Genomic DNA, 24,623 nt, shown 5'->3' with positions numbered 1-24,623 from the left:
AGAGAGGCTTGCCCTGATAACCTTAAGTAATTCTTAAACAGATTATTTTAAAAGCTGTCCCCCTTTAATTTATTTTTAATGTGGATAATGTGTGAGAGTCTATGATGGACATTTCGCACAGAAATGTGTTTATGGTTCATGCAACATCCATAAAAAAACTATTTTAGATAAAAAAGACCACATATGAAAAAAATGGAAGGGTGTCACAGAGATTATTTGCAGTAATATTAGTAAGCTTCTGCTGTTTTACCATATTAAAAATACATGTCACTATCGTTGAATATTAAATGTAAACATATTTAGAATTTGGAGGAGTGTGCCTGTGCACTGTCAGTGACCTGGCCAAAGACAGCAAAAGAGCTCAAATTGGATTATAAATTCAAAGATGTTCCAAGCAGGGGCCCCCAAAATAAGTTTGGCCCAGTGCCCCCTTACGATGCTCTTGTCCTTAATGACACTGGAGAATTGTTGTTTGCTATATCACCCCATACTTTACAGCCATTACTCAATGGCTATGTAGATAATGTATTTGGTATATATGCTAACACCCCCACGCATCCCCCCTGCACACTCCCTCTTGCGTTACTTACACCCGGTCCATCACCCTTTGTTTGTGGCAGCCGCCACTGTACAGGAATTCCTTTGGAGTGGCGTATCGGGGCTACTTTCATGGACTAAGGAATCCAGATTTCTTGCTTCCCTTAAACATGGCATAGGAGGGCAGCATGACAATTTCTTACAGGGACAACTATGATTTGGTGCTGCAGAGAAATAATGCACCCAAGTACTAAGCCAGACATTTCAAAACTGGAATATTTAATTGGTTTTCTTCTGAAATGCCTATAAAATCTAAGGCCCTTAAGACAATGTATTTGAAAAGTTATTTTTTCAAAATGTTTTCCACCCCATTTAATAATGTGTTGAAATCATCCCGGAGAAATGTAGCCTTGCTAGATATGCTTGGTCTGTGGAGTACAAAACTGGTATTGAAACATTGTCTAGTTCCAATTTACCAACTCCTAGTTCAGCCATGATTTCACCTAACACTAAAACCCTTTTAAATGGCACCACAGTTATGTCACTTTCCTCACTTTCTGCTGTGCTGTTCTGGCATTGAAACTATGGGGCCTATTTAACAAATAATCAAGCAGCACAGCAAGTCACCCACCTATGCTGCGCTGTGTGATAGAGAAAGGGCAGGAGTGCACTGTACTTTATATACGGACATTCCTGTCATTTCCTAGCTCTGGCGCACAATGTGCTGCCTAGCGCCAACACAGGCACCCTTGCACGCATTCTGTGGCCACACACTGTGAAAGACACACTATTTTTGTTTTTGTTGTTCTTTCTATAGATGCAATGTTTGTATGTTAGCCACGTGTTTGGCGATATGAATTTGTTGTCTTAGTTTTGCCAACACACTTGTTTATGAGCGTTTTATTGGATCTGTAATGTATTTTTATCTGAAAATTATATGTCTAATAAATTATGAATACTTTTCTGAATTGGGTTTGAAATATAGGCTTCTTTCTTTCTTTCTTTCTTCTTCCCCTCTTTGTTTACTTGAATTAAAATTTGTAGTATTAATTTGTAGTTTGTTTTTTAAACTGTGTACCTGAACCTTTTGTTTGGTGTTACTATAATCTGTCCCTGGTTCAGGGGTATTGGACAGCCTCTGTCGTTGTTAATGATGCATTGTAAGTAGGATCGTTTTTGTGCAAAAAGGAACACCTTCCTGCACATATAAAATATCGAGGTATTTTCCTCTTTCTATGTGTGCTGCAAAATGCAGCACACGTAAAGGTAAAAAACGAGAAGAAATAAACATATTTTTCTTCGTGGCGCCTCACCTGGTGAGGCGTAGCATTTTGACGCATTCCCAGGTTGACCATTGTTGGTAAATCTGGGAATGTGCCAAAATCCATGCGTGGATGCTTGGGAACACCCATGCTCCACCCATGCAATGCTTTCCTGGGGCAGAGTAATGCAATGCAGCGATTTGTGCTGCGTTGCGTAAGACTGGATTCATCAAGCCATGCATGTTCACACAAGGTGCCCTAGCGTGGCTTGATAAATCTGACTTAGGTTTTGTGTCGCCCTTGCGCCCCCTTACGTGATGCAAGGGCGAGGCAAAATCTTCATGAATATGCTACCCCTCTGCCTTTTCTCTGCTCTCTCAACCACAATATAAATATTTTCCTATGGGTTTTGAGCTTACTTACCTCACGCTAAATCCTCTTCCACATTTTATTGAAATAAAAATAGGACTCAAAACAACAGAAAATATAAAAGAATAAATGAAAGGGGCCTCCGCTTCCCTCACCCCAGTCCTCCTTCAAGTCATGCCGCCACAATAGAACAAGTCAATCAGTACAAACGGACTCAATAACAATAACTTCTTGCATTATAAACCTCCGTTGTCAAGGCTAATATCCTGTATGTCCTTGTTTAGTGTGTAAGTTTAATATGCCCACATGGTCCATACTTATCCAATTGTATTTTCCCAAAGCGTCCCAAATTTTTGTGAATTTCTGCGGGCACCCTCTCGCATTATATACTGGTTTTTCTATAGCCATACAGTGATCAGGTCCCTTATGCCATTCTTCCACTCAGGGGGATCTTGAGCCTTCGCATTTGGCAATGCAGGGTGTACAACGAAATTCGTTTTATTTATTTAATTGTCTATTTACCGGCATTCATCGGTATTCTGGTGTTTACTACTCCCCACCCTGCCACTCCCCCGCCCCACGTCACTGCCTGGCATCACGCCTTATACGGGCCGCTACTGCTATACAGCAGCAGCTCCTGGAGGGAACGAACTGCACGCGCTGCATCGCATTTGGCGATGCAGCGCTCGCAACAAAATTCATTTTATTTAATTATTTGTAGTCTTACCTCCGTTCGGCCATAATCCGGAGTTTACTAACCCCCACCCTGCCCCTCCCCCGCCCTGTGTCACTGCCCGGCAGCACTCCCTCCAGGAGCCCCTACTGGGGCAATATATCTCCTTTGGTAGCCACCAACCCGAACTAGACCACCGTTTATTTACATCTGTTTAAATCTAAGTCTGCATTTGTATGCAAAAGGGCCATCTTCGGATCAGGGTTCAATTTTCATCCCAGCAGAGAACCTAGGCATGAGATCACTGTCTCCCAGAAAGAACTAGTTACCCCACAACTCCATAGTGTGAGAAGAACTTAACCATCTTGTGAAGTACAATGGAGGCAGAAAGGGGAAGGTGCCATGCCTATTTCCAACAACCTGCTCCTGTGAGGTGGACTCTATGCAGATAGTTCAATGAAATGAGCTTGAACCTGGAGGACACTGCTGTTTCCCTCAGGGATACCTTGGCTTTCCCCCATTCTTCGTCCCCAAGTTTCTCTCTCCAACCTCCCTCAATGAGTCAACGGAATGCGCCCTGTTGTTCATCAGGGATCTGTAGATTTGAAACACTTTATGCCCATACATACACACATGAGTCACATCTAAGTGATAATGTACGACACTTAGTGCTCAATTTGTTCCACTACAGCACTTATTTTTGGGGCTGAAAACTTATTTTTTTATCACCAGCCTTTTTACCCAGAACAAGAAAGAGAAAGGCACAAAATAAAAGGAGGACTACAACGAAACAGGAATGAAATAAAGCATGCACGAGTAATATACAGCCATGGAGAAGTTTAGGGTGGTAGAAGAAAGTGGAATGAGTGCATTCAAGGCTTAGCGTTGCAATTTGGAAACCGGGTATTCTGTGGCACTGGCAGTGGGCACCTAAGACAAACTTTGGGCCCCTGAACATACTTTAAAAAAATATTAACCACGTTTTACGCAAGCAAATCTTTGCTCACAATAACGCCTATATAAGTTGTACTTGAAACAGACCAAATGATCAGAATTGCTTTCAACAGTTAACTATCCCTGATTTTTGTTTGTTGATTGGGTATCTGTGTCTCCAGCACTTTCATTGTATTTCATCTGAATATTCCCAAATGTAGGTCCTTAAGAAAATCTCAATGTTGTTTTGGTAATCATAAGCACAACAATTTTTCAAATGAGAACATTTCTAACATTACTATTTCTAAGACAAGAGTGTCTAATGTAGATGCAGCAGGAGGGCCACATCAATCTCAGATTGTCAATGTAAGCATTATTATGTGGAATGTAAATTTATCTAGTGTCACTATCCAGAAAACCCAACAAAGATCCGAAATTCATGTACCTGTGTTGGACAGCCTGTTCTAAGAAAAAATAATGTTCAAATATCAAGTGTTACTTTGTATGTCTCATATATGGAGGTTCAACACACAAAGGTAAGTTTTTCCATTATAGGGTTTACCATTGTCATTGAGGTGTCAATGTAATGATGAAAAAATATATAAACAAATTCAATCCTAATATATTGTATTTTATGTATGGGATTTTACCAATGAGTATCCCAAAAAGTCAACATATGAGTAAAAGAACAGGGGCAAAACAAGTTAATTTGATATATTTACAATAGAAAAGCACATACTGTGTCACAGGTGTTAGATGGCAGGATGTTATTGAGGCATGGAGTCTGTTCTTGGTGCTGGTTCCATTGCCATCGGATGTCAGCGGTGCCGGGGCTGTGAGCCGTGGGCTTCCTCGAAGCATTGTCTCTCACCAGTCTCCACAAATGGCTGTTTCTGAGCAGAGGCCACCTTTGTGTCACTGTCTCCTCCTTTGTGACATAGTGGGAGATGGTTATGTCATAAAGAGATGACTTAGCAAGGTTTCCTTAAATGGAGACACAGCCAGGTAGGGATATGCAAATCATGTAAATGGGTGGTTGACATCATAATAAGGGCTGGGCTTGGATACTTAGCAAGTCTAAAAGCTAGTGAGGACTATCAAACCTGTGTTCAGATTACCCAGTAAGTTATATGATGATATCTTACTGCTGGCACCTGTACATCAAGTATCAAGTAGACATCTGGCTATTCCCTGGTTGAGGGGGCAAACATAATTCGAGAACATCAGTATTCAAGGCAATTTGGGTGGTCTCCTGCAAGGAAAGAATGAGGCGCTTTTTGAAGGATTTCACTGCATTATTATTGTGGATGGTGGGCTTTGGTAATTTATTGTGGCAGGCACTAAGCTCGCTCATAGACATCTTGATTCAATGATTAGGAAGTGGTTACTGCCACCAGAGCATAAAGGCACACATCACTAAAATGCATATAGACTGACGAGCTGCAGAAAAGGCAATGTCTAAAATATACAGATGCTATGGTTGTTCAAGGATGATCCATCATGAAGGGAATCATGACAGGTTTCCAGGATATTTACATGATCTACATCTACATACAGTGGATTTAAGAGAAAACTTTTCAAATAATTATTGTTAGTCTGAAAATCTGTCATGGTTGTAGCCTTGGTGTACGACTGTCAAACATCTACTAGATTATTTTCACAATTAACATTTGAAATACTGTACCAGATTTTTCACAGATAATATTCTTTGCAGCAGATTAAAATCAGGAACTTTTGAACATTCCTAAATCCAACAGCAGAATATTTGGATGATCCTCATCTGATTTATCCTCTATGGATTTTCTAAAAATCTGACATAGATGCCGCCCACAAACATCACTGTTCCACACAAATGGTACAGAATGCCATTGACATCTATGGAATATTTGGTTACAAAGAGCAAAATAGAGAATAAAAACAATTTGTGGCCTCTAACAATAGTTTAAGAAGACGAAATGTACATATCTTAGGCGTGCCAATTTAATTTATTTCTCTGCAGTTAAAACGTATATTTAGAGCCCCCACAACTTCACCGCCTAGGAAGCTTTGGGAGAACATTGTACATTGATTTATGTGACTTAGGCACTGGGGCTACACCAGCCCTATGCATATTTAAAGAAACAAAGAAAAGCTGAGTTACAGAAGACTGAAGGCATTTTCTTTCCCACTATTCATTCTGCTAATTATTAGGCAGCAATTCATTACAGCAGTTTACAGTCATTGAGAAGATTATATGTCATCTACAATTTACTCCAGGAAGTTCTATTCCTTTCAGATGAGTATTGATGTGCTCATTTTCCGGCCCAACATTTAATTACTTTTGCTTCTATCATCTATCATTCATTGTAGATTTAATTCAGATTTCCTGCAAAACAATCCATTGAATTATTTGAATGTATTCATCCATATCTCTTCTGAGTCTTAATCTCAAAGTGGAAATAGAATTGAAAAGCAGATACTAGAATTTGTGGTATCAGTTATAAGTGATAGTGTACAATCGGTGCCCTTTCTAGTGTTACAAAAGCACACTTTCAAAGCTTTGATTTCATGCAGCATTCCCCGATCTGACACATATAACCTTATTTTCCACTTAAGATATGTATATTTATTGCATTTTATAAAACATTGATCTTCTGGTTATCTATAAGGTAGTCTCTTCATAAAGAAAAGAGACTGATTTTGCTATTTGGATTGGCCATCTACCTTTAAGAAAGGGTTATTCTGCTGCAAACGAAGATACACCACCTATATGGAGACAAGATGGTCTAACCTAGTCTTAAAATCATATCGTACAAATAAAACAGGCTAATCCCCAAGGATCGAACATAGCATTTGAATTAACAATAAAGTAAAGACAAGTAATTAATGCAATACATAGTTAAATACAAATTCAACACATGCTTCTTTAATCTTTTAGCCTGTGGAAGACACTTTGAAAATACAATAGATCCGAGGATCAATTAGTAGCAAACAATACAAGGAGGTGAGGTAACACTGTTTAAAGAGCATCAATTTTTAAATTGAGCATGTATTCCTTTCACAATTTGTCCTAGAAGCAACAGATTAACATAAAGTGCATTTCAATTTTAAGAGCTTATTATCTCAAAGCCTTAACGGACCAACATGTAATTATCCTTCTGTTATATACTTTTTCAAAGGTTGTTGAATGTGAAAGAGTGCATCTTTTTGCATGCTCAACCTCATACTTTTTGTGGACTGATGATGCTGTTTTTCTTAGCTCTATTTACAACAAGGGGTGGTGAGGGACAGAGTCTCTGAATTAAGCAGAATACTCTCACCCAGTCAAGAGATCAGGGCTAGATCCAACACCGTTTTTTAGCTCATTGCACCATCCCAGTTTCAGAACCTGGCTGTATGCAAATTAGTCTGTTCCTGTCCCAGTGCATGATGGGAACAGGGCAAACCAAACTACAAAAGCCAATTCTTACACTGGGAAGGAAACAAGCTTCCGGGGACCGGTTTCTGGCATTACAGCCATCTTCGGCCCGGCTTGCTTGAATCCTGATGGTGCAATGAGCAAGGGACTCATGTCTGAGTATACCCTTCCACGCTTAGGGTGGACAAAATTATTTACAACAAGGGGTGGTGAGGGACAGAGTCTCTGAATTAAGCAGAATACTCTCACCCAGTCAAGAGATCAGGGCTAGATCCAACACCGTTTTTTAGCTCATTGCACCATCCCAGTTTCAGAACCTGGCTGTATGCAAATTAGTCTGTTCCTGTCCCAGTGCATGATGGGAACAGGGCAAACCAAACTACAAAAGCCAATTCTTACACTGGGAAGGAAACAAGCTTCCGGGGACCGGTTTCTGGCATTACAGCCGTCTTCGGCCCGGCTTGCTTGAATCCTGATGGTGCAATGAGCAAGGGACTCATGTCTGAGTATACCCTTCCACGCTTAGGGTGGACAAAATTATTTACAACAAGGGGTGGTGAGGGACAGAGTCTCTGAATTAAGCAGAATACTCTCACCCAGTCAAGAGATCAGGGCTAGATCCAACACCGTTTTTTAGCTCATTGCACCATCCCAGTTTCAGAACCTGGCTGTATGCAAATTAGTCTGTTCCTGTCCCAGTGCATGATGGGAACAGGGCAAACCAAACTACAAAAGCCAATTCTTACACTGGGAAGGAAACAAGCTTCCGGGGACCGGTTTCTGGCATTACAGCCGTCTTCGGCCCGGCTTGCTTGAATCCTGATGGTGCAATGAGCAAGGGACTCATGTCTGAGTATACCCTTCCACGCTTAGGGTGGACAAAATTATTTACAACAAGGGGTGGTGAGGGACAGAGTCTCTGAATTAAGCAGAATACTCTCACCCAGTCAAGAGATCAGGGCTAGATCCAACACCGTTTTTTAGCTCATTGCACCATCCCAGTTTCAGAACCTGGCTGTATGCAAATTAGTCTGTTCCTGTCCCAGTGCATGATGGGAACAGGGCAAACCAAACTACAAAAGCCAATTCTTACACTGGGAAGGAAACAAGCTTCCGGGGACCGGTTTCTGGCATTACAGCCGTCTTCGGCCCGGCTTGCTTGAATCCTGATGGTGCAATGAGCAAGGGACTCATGTCTGAGTATACCCTTCCACGCTTAGGGTGGACAAAATTATTTACAACAAGGGGTGGTGAGGGACAGAGTCTCTGAATTAAGCAGAATACTCTCACCCAGTCAAGAGATCAGGGCTAGATCCAACACCGTTTTTTAGCTCATTGCACCATCCCAGTTTCAGAACCTGGCTGTATGCAAATTAGTCTGTTCCTGTCCCAGTGCATGATGGGAACAGGGCAAACCAAACTACAAAAGCCAATTCTTACACTGGGAAGGAAACAAGCTTCCGGGGACCGGTTTCTGGCATTACAGCCGTCTTCGGCCCGGCTTGCTTAAATCCTGATGGTGCAATGAGCAAGGGACTCATGTCTGAGTATACCCTTCCACGCTTAGGGTGGACAAAATTATTTACAACAAGGGGTGGTGAGGGACAGAGTCTCTGAATTAAGCAGAATACTCTCACCCAGTCAAGAGATCAGGGCTAGATCCAACACCGTTTTTTAGCTCATTGCACCATCCCAGTTTCAGAACCTGGCTGTATGCAAATTAGTCTGTTCCTGTCCCAGTGCATGATGGGAACAGGGCAAACTACAAAAGCCAATTCTTACACTGAGAAGGAAACAAGCTTCCGGGGACCGGTTTCTGGCATTACAGCCGTCTTCGGCCCGGCTTGCTTGAATCCTGATGGTGCAATGAGCAAGGGACTCATGTCTGAGTATACCCTTCCACACTTAGGGTGGACAAAATTATTTGCAACAAGGGGTGGTGAGGGACACCGTTTTTTAGCTCATTGCACCATCCCAGTTTCAGAACCTGGCTGTATGCAAATTAGTCTGTTCCTGTCCCAGGTGACCAGGGAAGGGTATACTCAGATGTGAGTCCCTTGCTCATTGCACCATCAGGATTCAAGCAAGCCGGGCCGAAGACGGCTGAAATGCCAGAAACCGGTCCCCGGAAGCTTGTTTCCTTCCCAGTGTAAGAATTGGCTTTTGTAGTCTGGTCTGCCCTGTTCCCATGATGCACTGGGCCAGGGACAGACTAATTTGCATACAGCCAGGTTCTGAAACTGGGATGGTGCAATGAGCTAAAAAACGGTGTTGGATCTAGCCCTGATCTCTTGACTGGGTGAGAGTATTCTGCTTAATTCAGAGACTCTGTCCATCACCACCCCTTGTTGTAAATAAGTTTTTCTTAGCTCTGCACTCTTGGGTACAGCTATCCGGTCCCCATTGCCTACGCCGTGACTCCAAAACACTTTAAAACTGGCTAACTCTTAATTGTCATGTTTACCTTCCTAGTAAGCTCACAGTATATCTGCGTAGCTTAACTCATGCAGCGTTTAACCATGGCCTTGTAACAACGAGGTAGGAAGCTTGGTATTTGAAAGTAGTACATGCAATAATCTAGTGTTGGCATGTATCCCCCAAAAACTATTTTACTTATAAAAGGACAGTACATGCCCTATGAGGAAACCTAAAGTACAGAACACAATCATAAATCTGCTATCTTTGATTTGGGACACACAGATTAATTCATACACTATTTTTAATGTTTATTGAAAATCAAATTCAGTACTGAAGTGGGTTTTTCGTAATTATTTAGGAAAAGTGACTGTTCAAAAGTTAGACTTTGTTTGCCTGAATCTTCAGTAGGCAATTAGCAGTATACTACCAGCAGCTGTTCGTGGTCAGTTTGCTCTTCCCCTGAATGAGGTGTGAAAACTGCTTTGGTGTTTTTTGAAGAAAGACCTGGGTGTGAGGAGTGTTACTCATATCAAGCTGGGAAGGGCAGCTGGAGAGGATTAAGGAACATCATTAACTTGAAAGAGACTAGGAAGCTGATTTCCAATTCATACTTTAGTGTGAAGGGAGGCCTGTAGAATCAAAGCTTTCATTTCCTGGGTTGTCTGTAGCCATTTTGGCACCGGGCCACTGCGAGGAAGAACTGTCCCCAGAATTAGTTTGGTATAGTTGAAGTGGGGACTGCTCATTTCCCTAAACACATCTCTAACTGGCACAGCAGTAGCTTCCAAGGGCAGAAAGATGCTGACAACTTGGATTTGCCTCAAAATAGTACACTGTGGGATAATTTGCAGTAAGGCAAACAGGATGTGCTGCAAAAGTGAGAAGAGTTGCCTCTGGAAAGTTTTTTCTCACAGGTTAGGGAATGTCCAGAAGTCACCCCAACCCACAAGCTAGTAAAGCCTACAAAAGTGACACCTCACCCCCAACTCCACAGAACACTCTCTGGACTTGTGAATAAAAAGAAGATTAGACTTACTGTTTGAGACCTATGTGGAGATCAGTAGGGTAGGAAATGATCCCACTTGTACCAAGGGCTAAGAAGTGGACTCCAAGTGTCTGTTAGATAACCACCTATGTGGCTACAATGCCACAGTAAGCTGCAGAAGGCCTTTTTCCTGACGTTCCAAGTTAACTAGTACCAACTGGATCCAGGCTAGACTCTGCTAGTGGTCTCTGCTGGAGTGAATTCTGACCCCCAAAGTGCTCCAGCAGCCTGAAAAGTTGGAAGTTAGAAACTGTTTGGACTTTCAGGACCTCCAGAGCTTCTTTGGGACCTCTTGGTAAAGGTGTCTAACTTACAGCTCTCAGGTTTTCCCCGCTGAAGGTATCTGAGCACCTAAAAAGGTCCAAAGGTAGAAATATTTACCGGGCGAAAGTATGAAAGGTATCTGCCCAACAATAGGACATCGATGGTCATGAAATTAGAATTTCCCTGTTTCGAGCTTTCCTAGCAGGACTTCATCCAACAGCTATCAGACTTCGAGAAGATTTTGCAGAATACACCCTTCAGCCTTTCCTGCAGTTCAAGAATTTCGACTTCTATTTCAGAGGGTAAGTTAAAAGGTAAACTCTTTGAACTTGGTGTATCGGAACGGTGCTCCATCGCAGTCAGCCTGAAATCAGGCCTAGGTGCCAGTCAACTATGAATAGTAACTTCTGAGTGGTGTTTTACTTTTTCTTGATGCCCTTGCCCTAATTTCTTTAAAAATTTATTTTTGTCATTTTAGTAAGAACCATTTTCTTTATTTTTATAAATTGATTGTGGGAATTTTACTAAGTTCTGACGTTCTAACCCTTTTGTACTGCTAAATACCACATATATTTTCAAACAATGTACAGGCGGTGGTTATGAAAAATATGTAGCATCAGTTCGTCAGACAAAACATGTATAGAGGGCCAGTGCTCACTTCCTTGAGTCAGCGGTGACCAAAACCCAAAAACCAACAGACTCTTAGAAAATGAGAGAGGCACTCTCCAATATTATTTAACCTTTCAATAAATGTTGCTTTGTATATCAGAGTCTAGGTAAATAACTTGACAGTTCTTGTATATTACTTGATTGTACACTCCAACAGCTTCCAATGTTCTTAAAATGATTCTTTATTCATCTTACAAAAACACATCCAAAACGCAGCCAACACCTTTTATTCCACAAGAGGGAACTTCCTCAGGGCTCTAGAGATAACACCTAATCCCCTTCTTGTATTCTAATTATCCATATCTTCCATAAATATATCAATTTAGACCCTCAGAATTGCTAAAGTTTCAAAGTTACAATGACTTAAACATCTTCTTGGGAACATGCCCATAGGTCATGAACAGGTAGTCAATTTTTCGGTATCAACCGACTTCAACTGGGAAAAAAACCCAGACTTAAATATGGATTTTAAATTAAAAATATTGAAATTCTGACATTAGACAGTGGCATTGTCCCACCTTTCAAGTAAATAACAAATACTGCTTCCTCTACTGACCTACACACTAAGCATTTTGCAATCCAACTTAGAGCTTGAAGATAAAAATTATTCTCCACTCAATCTTCACTACAGACAAGAGTTAATTTGTTATTCAAATATGAATGAACCTTCTGGCAGAATGTAGCAGCCAATCGGAAAATCAATTAAAATATGCAAAAATATTGGTTCAAAGGAGCTGTGCATAAAATGTAGAAAGAGACTCTTTTCTTCAATAATGCTAATGAGCTCTTCCTGCAGTAGAAAGTAAAGAGTCAAAGTTTTTTTTTTGCTTCTTGGCAGAGAAGTGCACAATGAGGAGGAGAGACTAAAAGCACAGTAGGGTTGAATGTGAGTCGAGGGCCTAACACAGCTCTAGCAGAGAATACAAACTTTAATAACGATCAGGTAATAGGCTAAAATTGCTTGAGGGTGTTATGTGTCAGCAAGTCTTGCACCCCTTGCTAGAGCTTGGTTTATTGGTAAAGCTTTCCCTTTATCTGCTTTGAGGCTTTGATAGGGTGCAATAGAGGATATATCCAGGGCCACTGGAAATATGCAATTGTGCTGCCACTGCGATTTTGCATGATTATAGATTAGCTGCATTTGCCACATCATTCATAATTTGCCGCATAATCTTCAGATTTTAACCCCCCAAAAATCTTTCTAGGTTAAACAGTAAAAAAGAAATGCAGCGACACATGTTGCCGCCTAGTGGATGGTCATTTGCCAGGGTGGAATGGTCACCTTTCTGTTGCTTATTGCCATATTGGGGTGTTAAAATTGTACTAATAAGGTGCAACCAATGCCCATACAGTGTTACCAAGTTTAAAAATGATGAAATAATGAAGTAATATTATTACAAAATGTGCCACATTATGCAGCATGTTTTACCTTTTCTTGCCGGATAATTTATTCAACCCTGCTGCATAATTCGACCCTCTCCTGCCACATAATTCCAGTGGCCATGGATATATTCAAAGGCTGAGCTCTGCTGACGTTGGGAGAAGGAAAGCACACCAAGGTTAGTTCCTTTAGTCAATAGGACTCAAGAAAGTTAGAAATAGAAAGCTATACAAATACGAAGAATGAGCACCAGAGTGCTCGGGAGCCTCCTGGGCATATTGTGTGAGAGTAGGCCCACGCTAAGGAAATGCTTCCATTTCAGTCTGCAACTTGTCCTAGTACACTGCAGCATTGGCAGATGGCTGTTTGTATTTTATTGATATTTAGATAAGGTTCATAGATTGCGCAACTGTACTAGAGTAGAACACTTCTACGTGTAACAGTGTAGGGGACTCAATGGGATTTTCACACTACTATGATGCCTTGGTCCATATACAAAGCTCTCAATCTATTTAAGGGAACGTGGCCATTTTGGGTTTCACATCTCTCCTTGAGCCCAATCACATCAGAACACTCTTCATGCTCTTGAGGAATATGCAGAGTAACTGGTCCTGGCTCAGGAGTTTATGAGACAACCTGCAGATACTCTTGAATATGTGGGACATTCTGCTCAAACAAAGGGGTATTAGGACCACCCTTCCCAGCCTCAGCAATATACCTAATACCCTGCAGAAGAGTTTTGCTAGTACTCTCTCCAGTCTCAAGATGGTTGAGGAATGCTGGTTAAAGAGAAATATTGGGCGTTTATGTGGCAAAAGCATGAGGCCAAGAAAAGTGCTCTATTGACGTCACGAAGTCCGAACCTCGGCGGGGGCCATTTCTTGATCTGATATCGCCACCTGAGAAAAGGGCTCTATACCTAAGGTTTAGACTAGGAACATTACAGGTTCGGTCCTACACCAAATCCTGGTCCAAGTTTTCGGGTCTGAGTTTTGGCATGTGCTGCTGCCCTCAGGGTGGCCAAGAAACACTGATGCACTTTATGTCATGACACCAGTCCCCCAAAAGTTTTATATTCTTCCCATGTTTTAAAAAAATTGTATGAGGAATTGTTAGAATGCCCTAACTCTTTGTTATAGAACAGACTGGTCGGAAATGTATCAGGCTGTAGCATTTTATAAATATATATACATGGAAGGTCACACGACCTGTCACAACTTGTGACTCACAAGGCAGGGGTTCTGAGAGCAACAACTACAGATTGATAGGAAAATAAACTAGCCTATCCGATATTTTTGTCCAGAACATCTGGCGGTTGACCATCATTTGTATCTGACTCGCATGGTTGCCTATGGTAGTACAAGTCAATCTCTGGTATTGATATATCTTATTCTAGGCCTTTCCTTATAGGACTGCACTTTAGCAGTTTTGTACAGATAAAGCTATCGAGATGGACAAATACTTTTAAACCACCAATTCAAGAGTCGCCTTATATGATTAACATGCGTAGAACTTTACACAGTTAATAACACTGCTGTGTGCCCGTTTTTATCCTATAGAACTTTTGTACAATACGGTTACCGCCTCCAACATCTTAGTAGATATGCTATTTTCATTTTGGTGTGTTTTTGCACTGGAGATGCACTATTGATTCGAATTCATTTTTACTGCTACTTGTTTCTGCAGGCCTCCTGCCTAGAAATACTGCACTTTAATAGCATCAAAGTGGAGAGCGATAGCGAAATCAAATCTTGGATTAGTCCTCTATGGGCCATATGTATCAAGCCTTTTTCCCATTTGCAAACGGGCAGATTCTCAGAAACGGCCCATCTGCGAATTGGAAAAAGCCTTTTGGGATGTATCATTCCAAAAGGTCATCGTAAAATAGAGAATTCGCAAAATTTGCGATTCTCTATTTTGCAAATGCAATTAATGAATTGCTAATTGTGATTCCTTAAATGCAATTCTGGAAGCACAAGAAATTTTCTATTTGGCCTTAAGGAATTGCACATTACCACCAACTTCAAGTTGGTAGTAATTTACGATTTTCTTTAAAAAAGCACTTTTTTGATTTTTTAAAAGTGCCATATGTCGCACATACATGCCCTTAGGGCATGTATGTGCGCAAAATGTGCACACATGCATATTTCAGGGGTGCAACAGGGTGTCCTTTTGGCACCCTTGCAACCTTGAAATGGCATTCTCAATTTGCGATTCTCTAATTGGTAATCGCAAATTGAGAATGCCTTCCCATTCATTCCTATGAGCCTCCTAGCCCATAGGAATGAATGAATGAATACAACACTGAGCCAGCTTGACACCAATGCAGATGATATGTGATCATACAGATGAGATGTAAGTCAAGGTTTTTGAATGCTTTGTTGCCTGCATAATATTTTAGGGGCAGTCCTATGTAAATTGCAATTACCTATGCAGAAAGATTCTCTATAAGTATATGAGCAACTCTGTGTCTGCAGCAGATCAATTTTGCTTCGACTGCTTGAAGATGAGGAAAAAAATTCTTGGTCGCACTACGTCTGGGATATGGATCAAACACAACTTCTGCTGCATGGTCAGAAATTGTGTGTTTTGGATGACTTCAGAAAGTCAGTCTCAGTTAAACGGTAGTACCACAGCAGTTTCTGAGCACATGATCTCTGGTTTCGCTTCACTGAGGTAAAATCGATCCTGGATAACATGTTGATGGTCACATGGAAGGCAGTCTTCGATAAATTTGCGAGTACCCAAACCCTTGGGGGGGGGCAAGCTGTGAATCTGCATGTCGGCAGTGACCATGAGTTAGTCCAATCTGTTGTGGCTGAAAATACGGGTCCAAGTATGCTTCAAATAAGCCCCGGCATAACTAGGACCCATGCAGAAGGCTACACTACATGCTAATGATTTCAGAGAGGAGGTGACCTAGTTTTACTTGTTCCTCATAATTTGATGGCCTAAGTCACTACAGAGCTATCCGCTCAAGTTTACAGAATTTGTATAAGCAGTAGGTGAGGTGTTATCAGGTATCAATAAAGCAAGGAAAAATCATGGCATGAATCCATGTTGGTAAGCAACTCTCCCCTGATGTTCAACAAGGTGGTTTTGAAACCTCTGCCTGATCTGATGATAGATCAGAAATTAAGAAGAAGTTTTATCTGTTTTGAGGTTGACAGTTGCAAAGTATCACCATTTCAACAATCTTATCAATTGATGATAGGCTTGAGATCCAGAGGTAGTTTGCCAGCATCTCTGGGTCATATGTTTCTTTTATAGTAATGATGCAAGATTCAACTTTGAGAGTCTGCCAGGATTTTAAGGATGTGATGAGGAATTTTCGGAATGATTAATGTGATGTGGTGCCTAGCTAGTGGAGTTTAACGGTTATTGCTTTGCATCAGCCCCACGAAGAAGCTGAGGGTTTAACACCATGATTGCAGAACAGCTTTTCGGAATGGCCTGGTGCATTGTCATGGAATTGTCTATATATTGGGTTATGGGATCACCACTAACCCTGGGCGAAGCACTACGCTACGCTCGCGTAGTTTGCGAAGTTTGCGCAACTTTGCACTACGTGAACTGCACGTAGCACAGTGCAAACCTGCGTAGCCTAGCGTAGCATAGTACAGCTGTCATTTTATGCTTGCTCGCGGTCCTCAATGTCAATTTGGCTACCGCGAGCAAGCAAAATTACATCCTCGCAAGACTTTTTCCTTGTTCGCGATCAGCAACATCAATTTGCCGATCGCGAGCATGGAAAATAAACCTCCCGGCGAGATTTTCAACGCGGGGAGGTCAGGTTTCTCATTGCAAAAGGTCGCGTATGTTCGCGACCACTCACGATGAGAAACTACCAGTCCGCGTTGAGAAAGCTGCAGCTCGAGTAAAAATCTACTCGAGTGGCAAAAAGTACAGCTTGCACCATGCAAGATGCCGTTTTCAATGATTGCACAGTACCGGATGCTTGTCCGCACTATGTAATCATTGAAAACGACATCTTGCACAGTGCGAACATGCTACTACGCAGTTCGCGTAGTGCTACGCGTAACTCGCGTAGTATGAAGTGCACTTTGCGTAGCTACGTGTAGCACTACTTCGCGAACTACGCCCACCCCTAATCAACACAGAAGCTTAATAGTGTAAGGGTTCCTTGGATGGAGCCAATAATTTCAACGTACTGAGATACATTTCAGCGAAAACTTATATTATAATGTTCCCCCTTTCCCATGGTTTGTGTGGAGAAGTGTGGCTCACTGGTTAGAGGAGGCAGACCCTGAAGCAGAGGTCAGACCCAGGACCAGGGTTCAATTCCCGAGGCGGCAGGGTCTTGAGCCCAAATATCCACGGACTTGATATTTCTCGTTTCGGTGCCTACTCGAATCACGGGTTCACACTCTGCAGCTCTGGGCATTAGCCTGCTTAATCTCCACAACGGCCCCCCCGCGGCGGGATGCCTGGCTTTCACCTTGGGGAAGCCAGGACGGGTTCCCAAGGCAAGCGCCGAGATGCCTACGGGTAATCGAGCGCTATATAAGAACGCATAATAATAATAATAATAATAATAATAATAATAATAATAATAATAATAATGGTTCCTCAGACGTAATATGAACCTGCTGTGCATTACAACGTGGAATATACTGTGTACATATGCTAAAAGAATGCAACTGCTGACAGGTCATGTTTCATACTCTTGAATATTATCACAGCCACTGTTCTAACAACATCAATAAAGATAATTTTACGAAGGAAGCCAACATCTGTGGGAATGGTGTTCCTTTCAGAATTGCTTGATGAAGATTGTGATTATGTAATGCGGATGCTATAAAACCCAATAAAAATTGTTTTAAAAAAAATCAATAAAGATAATTTAAAAAACCCTGCTTTTCATAATGGGATGTTCTGAGATGTATGACCTTGTTTAGTACCAAGCAAGAATGTGCCGGTGTCTTACGAACTAGAAAATCATTTTAGTTAATAAAAATTGATCTTAGGTTTTCACTTATATTTTAAGACAGTGGCACATGAATTGTCCTTGTGAGTGATGTAAACAGGTAATAGCATGATTTTTCCATCCTGCATGAATAGCTCAGTCCTGAGGAAGATCCAGTGTGAGTAGGTGTGGAGCTGAAACAATCACTGGCAACAATGTTCATACACTGAGGAAATCTATAGAGTAAATTGACACACTGTGATCTATCTGTCTTATAACCTTGATACATTTGACAAATCTACCTAGGTTAGAGGTAGACATAGGTCACCCTAACAAAGAGGCAATATCTAGTGTCATATTGTAATACCAGGAGCCTGACTTTCGTCCTGAAGAATGCTGCAGACTCATTAGAGCCATAGGCAGAAACATGTCCGCGATAGTACTAGTCCTAATCCCCACATTCCAGCATTTTAATACACTCTACAATTAAATGTGATTTGGGATACTATATTGGTTTTTATTTCACAATCACCGTTGGCCCCCACTTAAATGATTAGAAGGGCCTCCGTGTCTTCAGGTGTAGCCCCGCTCTCTATCAAACCTGTTTTTTAGAGAGCGATGGCTGCCTATGATAAAGCATGACACCTGGTGGTGTGTGAGGACACTCCTTCACATTTTTTGACATGCCCAGTACTCCTATCATATAGTGCTCTTCGGGACACGGTAACGCAATGTAAGTGACAGCAACTTTGGGGTAGCTTCGGCAGTGTGAACATAGAAGATGTGGAGGCCAACTCACCCTAGAGACCCCGTAGCCTCCAGTTACCTCCCTTGAATATTACCGGGGTTTATGTGTTTATGTATTTTTGTATGTTACACCTGATTTCCCTATAGATGCAGGAGAGATTTTTGATTCTACCCGCTGACAAGGCCAAATATCTACAGCAATCCAGCACCCACAGCTCCATGGATCCAGAGCCCTAGTGCTTCTTAAACGACATGGTGAGGGCCCTGTGCAGCAGAATGGCTCTGAGGCAGGTCAAATTCTGCACAGACGTCCTTGAAAAGGAGCATCTCTGAGTCCTGGAAGAGGTCTCCCATCACTGTCGCCCGGCCTCCCTCCAGTTGTTTAGACACGTCCAGTTCCCCCCATGTGGAAGGTACCGCAATAGTTCAAGAGGGAAGTCAGGGGAGTAGGGGACCCTGCACTGGGCGCGCTGCATATATCTTGTCCAGCACCGGGTCACCACTTTGGTCTCCTCAGTGTCCCCATACAGCCTCCACTTTATTTGCAGCAGTATTTTTGCTAGCTCTGGAGCCTGTGGGGGAACAGGTATGGTGTCCCCCCCACCGGATTCCTCCTGGTAGCCAGCCATCAGACTAGCCTTGAAGCTCCCTCACTGTAATATGCTTCAAGATCAGGGACCTACAGTCCTCCCGTCGCAGTGGAGCGTGGCTAATGTCACTCGTCTGTGGCTCAGTCCCCAAATAAACAATTTAAACTGCGAGTTTAGGTCCCAAAATTTCACTCGCAGGATCCATATCTGCAGAGTTCTGAAGAGCTACAGCAAGCGCGGCAGTGCCACCATCCTCAAGAGGACAACCTGCCCACCACTGACAGTGGCAGAGACCCCCAGAAATCCATGGAGGAACAGAGGGACTGTATTGCTCTACCCACATTGCCCTCCATAAGGTCATAAGCTCTGTGAAATACTCCCAGATACACCAGGCAAGTGGGTTCCCACTGCAAGCATCACGGCACGCCCGGAAGGGGCCTTTCAGTTTGCATAGGGAAGTAGTCTAGATTTCTGCCAATTTACCTTCAGTCCCGAGAGTCGGCCAAAACCGTCTAGCGTATTCTGGGCTCCTCTCAGATCCCCTTCCGTGTATCAGAGGAAGAGCCATAGGTCGTCCGCATATAGGGCTATGCGATGTTGGATCCCTTGCGCCTTCAGCCCTCTCTGTTCTTGTCCTAGACTCACACAGCATGCCAAATGCTCCATGGCTAAGGCGAACAGTAGCGGAGATAGGGGGCATCCCTGCAGCGTCCCCCTTTCCACTTTTTGACGGAGGGAAATAACCTTTCCAGTGTGGACACCGACATTCAGGTTCGTATATAATAGTTTCACCCAGTCCAAAAATCCCCCTCCCAAACCTAGCTTGCCCAGTACCTTGTATAAAAAGTGCCAATAAAGGCTATTTAAAGCCTTTTCTATATCTACTGCAAACACTGCTGCTTCATCCTTATAGTAGTCATCTGCGTCTAAAATGGCCATGAGCCATTTTAAACTAATAGCTGTATTCCTCCCTGGAATGAATCCAGCCTGATCTGGGTGAACCAACTTGGACATGAGTGGCAACAGTTGGGTCGCTTGTATTTTACTCAGGATTTAATAGTCCATGTTCCACATGGACAGACGTCTATGTGCCTTATCGTGCGCAGGATTTCCAGGTTTTAACACTGAAATGATGAGTGCATCCCTGGTGCTATCAGGTAGCGCTCTCATCTATTGAGCTGCAGCATACATCAAAACCAGCTTATGAGCTAGGTCCTCTGAGTAGGTTGAGTAAAATTCAGCTGGTAATCCATCTGTTCCTGGCGTTTTATTTTGAGCCATATGCTTAATGGCCACCTTCACCTCGTGAGGGGAGATGTCAGCTCCCAACTCCCCTGCGTCTACTAATTCTACCCGCTGCAGCCTTAGTCCTCATAGGTAGCCTCTTACTACAGGGTTCTCGCATGGGGGCACCCTGGTATAGTCTTACATAATACTGAGCAAATATCTTATTAACCCCTTCTTGTGTATATTGTCTGTTCCCATCATTGTCTTTCATCTATTGGAGAACCTCTGCTGTCTGGATTGGCCAGCCGTGCCAGTAAGTAACTGGACTTGTCCCTCTCAGAATGTGTGTGGTCTAGATCTTGTTTGTGATTGAAACATCAGAGCCTTTTAGTCTGTCGGGCTACCTTCTCCATAGTGTCCTGAAGTTTTGTTTGTAGCTCTGGATGTCACTACCATCTCTGTTCCAGGTCTCTAAGCTCCTCTTTGGCTGTCAGGACTTCCGTCATGAGTATACATCTAACTCCCATGGTCTCCACTATGCATTGGCCCCTCAGGACCATGTGGAAGGCGTCCCACTCTGATAGCGGAGAGGTAGCCGTTCCGTCATTGTCATTAAAGTATGATCTTCTCCCGGATCCCTTCCCAAAATACCTGGTCCTCCAGCACATTAAGGCGGAGTCTCCAGGTAGGCATTTTAAGGTTAGGGTGCGTCCATTTCAGTCCTAGTAGGACTGGATTGTGATCGAGATCGTTCGGGCCAGGTACTCAACCGTGTGAACCTGACGGTGTATATCCATTGTGCACAGAAATGTATCTAATTGAACATGCACCTCCTGCATTACAGAGAAATATGAGTAGTTTTGTTCTAAGGGATGTAAGGTTCTCAAGGAGTCTACCAACCCCTAATGTCCCTGCCATTCTTTAAAAACCCACGCGGCATGTGTTGTCTGGAGTCTCGTAGTGCTGGGTGGGATCTGTCAAGGTTTACATCCTCCACGCTGTTGAAGACTCCTTCCAAGATCTGACTGGAAGTCAAGTAAGGGGCCAGAGTTTGGATTAGATGGGCAAAGAAATTAATCCGATCAACATTAGGGGCAAATATATAGTCTATACTCAGGAGGTGTCCCTCCAGTCGCCCTTGTACCACAATGTATCGGCCCTCCGGATCAACTAAGGTGTCCATGAGTTGAAAGAGTATTTCCGCTGTTAGACGCGTTTCCTGGAGGAGGGCTATTTTCACCCTCTTCTGTTAAGGTAGGAGAACACATTATATCTCTTGGTCATGGTGTGCATATGCCATCTATCATCCATCCACTCAGTGTGCGCCCCTCCGCATCCCTCAGACTCTCTTGCACGCGTTTTGTGTGGTTGTGGCCGCAACGTAGTGCTGATTCCAGAAGTGTCGTAAGGGATTTGCGTGTCTTTGTGGGAATTTTTGCGTGTGGTACCTTCCATTCGGACCAGGGTCCAGCATTTGCCTCTAAGGCATACAAGGATGCCATTAGTTCCCTGGGGGATCCAAGTCAAATTTTCGTCTCCATACAGGCCTGAGGGTAATTCAGTTGTGGAGCGGATGAACCGTGACTTAAAGCAATCCTTAACAGCTAAGGTTTTAGGTACTGGCCGAGACAGGCTTACCAACCTCAATACCGTACAGCGGGTACTAAATAATCTCCCTAGAAGGTCTCTGGGTGGGCGGATCCCATACAAAATGCTCTTTGGCATCAAAATGTATGTTCCGGACCTTGAGGGTCTAGACATGGCGGCAGCGGCCGCATTCTTTGACGTAGATGAACATTTGAATGCTTTACAGAACCTACAAAAGACCAGAGACAGTCTTGCAAAGGAACATTTGCCCTCCACATCTGATGCTGCGATTCAGATTCCGGTAGTCGGCTGGCTACCCCAAGTTGGACAACTAGTCCAAGAGAAGATCGACAACAAGAAGGGATTCGGTCCCTCCTATCGAGCTCCAGTTCCCGTGCTTGGCGTGCAGGGTACAAGAACAGTCATTTTGCCTCCTCTTCCTGGCCTAAAGGGGAACAGGTACATCTCCATTGACAATGTCAAACTACACAGGGTGGCCAATTCTTCATAGTATGACACCTGCAGTTTCGTGCCCAGCAATGGTGCGACACTCCAGGATCCTGCCATCGGGCCTGATGTTGCCATTGAGATGAATACAATTGCGAATCCTTTATTGAATCCACCTGCTGGTGATGCTCTTAATGATACTGAATATACTTACCCCACTAACTTGTCTATGACTGATTTGGAGACCCGTGTGGCTAATCAATCCCGTTTTTCATTTGACACTGGCTCGACCACATCTAAGTCCCCTTCAAAAGTTTAGATTTTTGCTACCTGGTTTAAAAAACATTTTTTGATCCCCCCCCCTTGGACTTACATTTGGCTGGTGCAGTTTTCAATTTTCTTATTCATGTCCATTGGATTTGCGGTGTATTTTTTTCTTTTTGTAAATGGACACTACGTTCGAGAAAGAACTTCAATTAGACTTATTGATGGAACTTTGACCCCCCACTCCTCTTCGCACATCATGAAGAGTGACCACACATTTGTGAATATAACTGCTTGGCGCGTTTTAGATGGGATTGTAAGGGATGCTGTAAAGTTCCAGATTCATGGGCAGAGACACGGGTAAGGTTAAAATATTTATTTTAACGACATGATCTCATGTGCAGTATCTTACCCAACATAAGCAGACATATGATTACAAATAATATGGTCAGCATTGTTACAATTCCATAAAATATAAAAGGAGAAATCTTATGACAATGATGGTGAAAACAGGTCCTATAGCGCCTAGTTTTAACACCCTCCCTATATAGGAACTATGTTTATAAACTAAAGAAGGTCTCTTAGGCTTGTCTGGGGGACCCCATTACCTGTCCGCTCAGTAAGAGTAAATTACATCTGGAACAGCATAAGCTCTCTGCATCCCTGGAAACAGAAATCTTCCAAGTGTGTGAAATAATGGCAAGTGTGCAATAATAAGGACCCCAGAATCTTAGTTGGCTCACAGCTGCCTAATTGTTGTGTCTAGAAAGCGTTACTCGAGCATGTAGAGATATATGTGTGAAGCCACTTGGAATTCTCCAATTTGTAAACTAAGAAAACAACAACTTCCCCTACGCCCCTTCCCTAGGACAAGTAGGTGGTCTCCCTCCATCCAAACTATTAATCAAAGTCCGTGGAAACTCCACTCATGGAATGTTAGGCCAGAGGAAGTGGCCCAGCAGTTGTATCTCCCGCTGGCCCGCCATCCAGCTTGACTACAACATCTATTACATCATATTTTTCCCCTACTTCCATCCCGTCACCTCCCATACACGGAATTATCATGTCAATGCCTCCTGACCCTCTACCCTCTTGTTATTCTACCTGCCCTTTCAGATGTTTTCATCAGCCGTTCTAGGCGTCACCTTGGCAGTTTGGTGCTCAAAGTCTCAGAGAGTCCCATGCCATGCTCTGAGTCTGAGTCGAGTCCAGATCCACTGGCCTCCAGGGCAGCAGAGTCCATCTATTTTCTGCTTATCAGCGCCACTATTTTCATTGTGCTTTGTCATTCCATTTGTATCTCTGGCTGCATAGGGGTCAGTGTGCCTCACTTGACGGCTCTGCTGCGGGACCATCTACTGCATCCTATGTGTCTTCTCTGTTCCTTAAGTGGTGGCTCTGCACAGTGGCGTTTCAGCCAGCCCCAAGCCTCTTCTGGGGAGCAGGGAAACTCTGTTTCTTTGAGCATGGACTCCCACAGCTTGGCAGGTTAATGCATTGTGTACTTGCATTCAAGTTGTCTGAGTTTCTGTTTAACACTCTGGAAGGAGTCCCGCTGTTTTTGTACTTCTCTGGAGAAATCTGGGAATATTCGCACCATCATGTTGTACACTTGTAGGTCTCCTTGCCATCTTATTTGCGCCAATATATGATCCCTGTCCTTATAGTGTAGGAGCCTTGCCACTACAGCTGTCGGAGGGATGCCATGCATGGGCGGCCTTGCTGGTACTCAGTGGGTCCTCTCATGGGCATAAAATGGCGAAAGTCCCTCAGGTGCCACCGCTGTGTGCAGCCGATTCTAGAGGTAGTCCACCATACTGGTTCCTTCCACCTATTCTGGCAGGCCAACCACCCTGATATTGTTCTTGCAGGAACGAGTTTCAGCG

Source organism: Lissotriton helveticus, chromosome 9 (genome assembly GCF_964261635.1).
Source record: "Lissotriton helveticus chromosome 9, aLisHel1.1, whole genome shotgun sequence".
Taxonomy (NCBI): domain Eukaryota; kingdom Metazoa; phylum Chordata; class Amphibia; order Caudata; family Salamandridae; genus Lissotriton; species Lissotriton helveticus.
The sequence above is the reverse complement of the archived record's forward strand: the minus strand, read 5'-3'. Positions refer to the sequence as shown.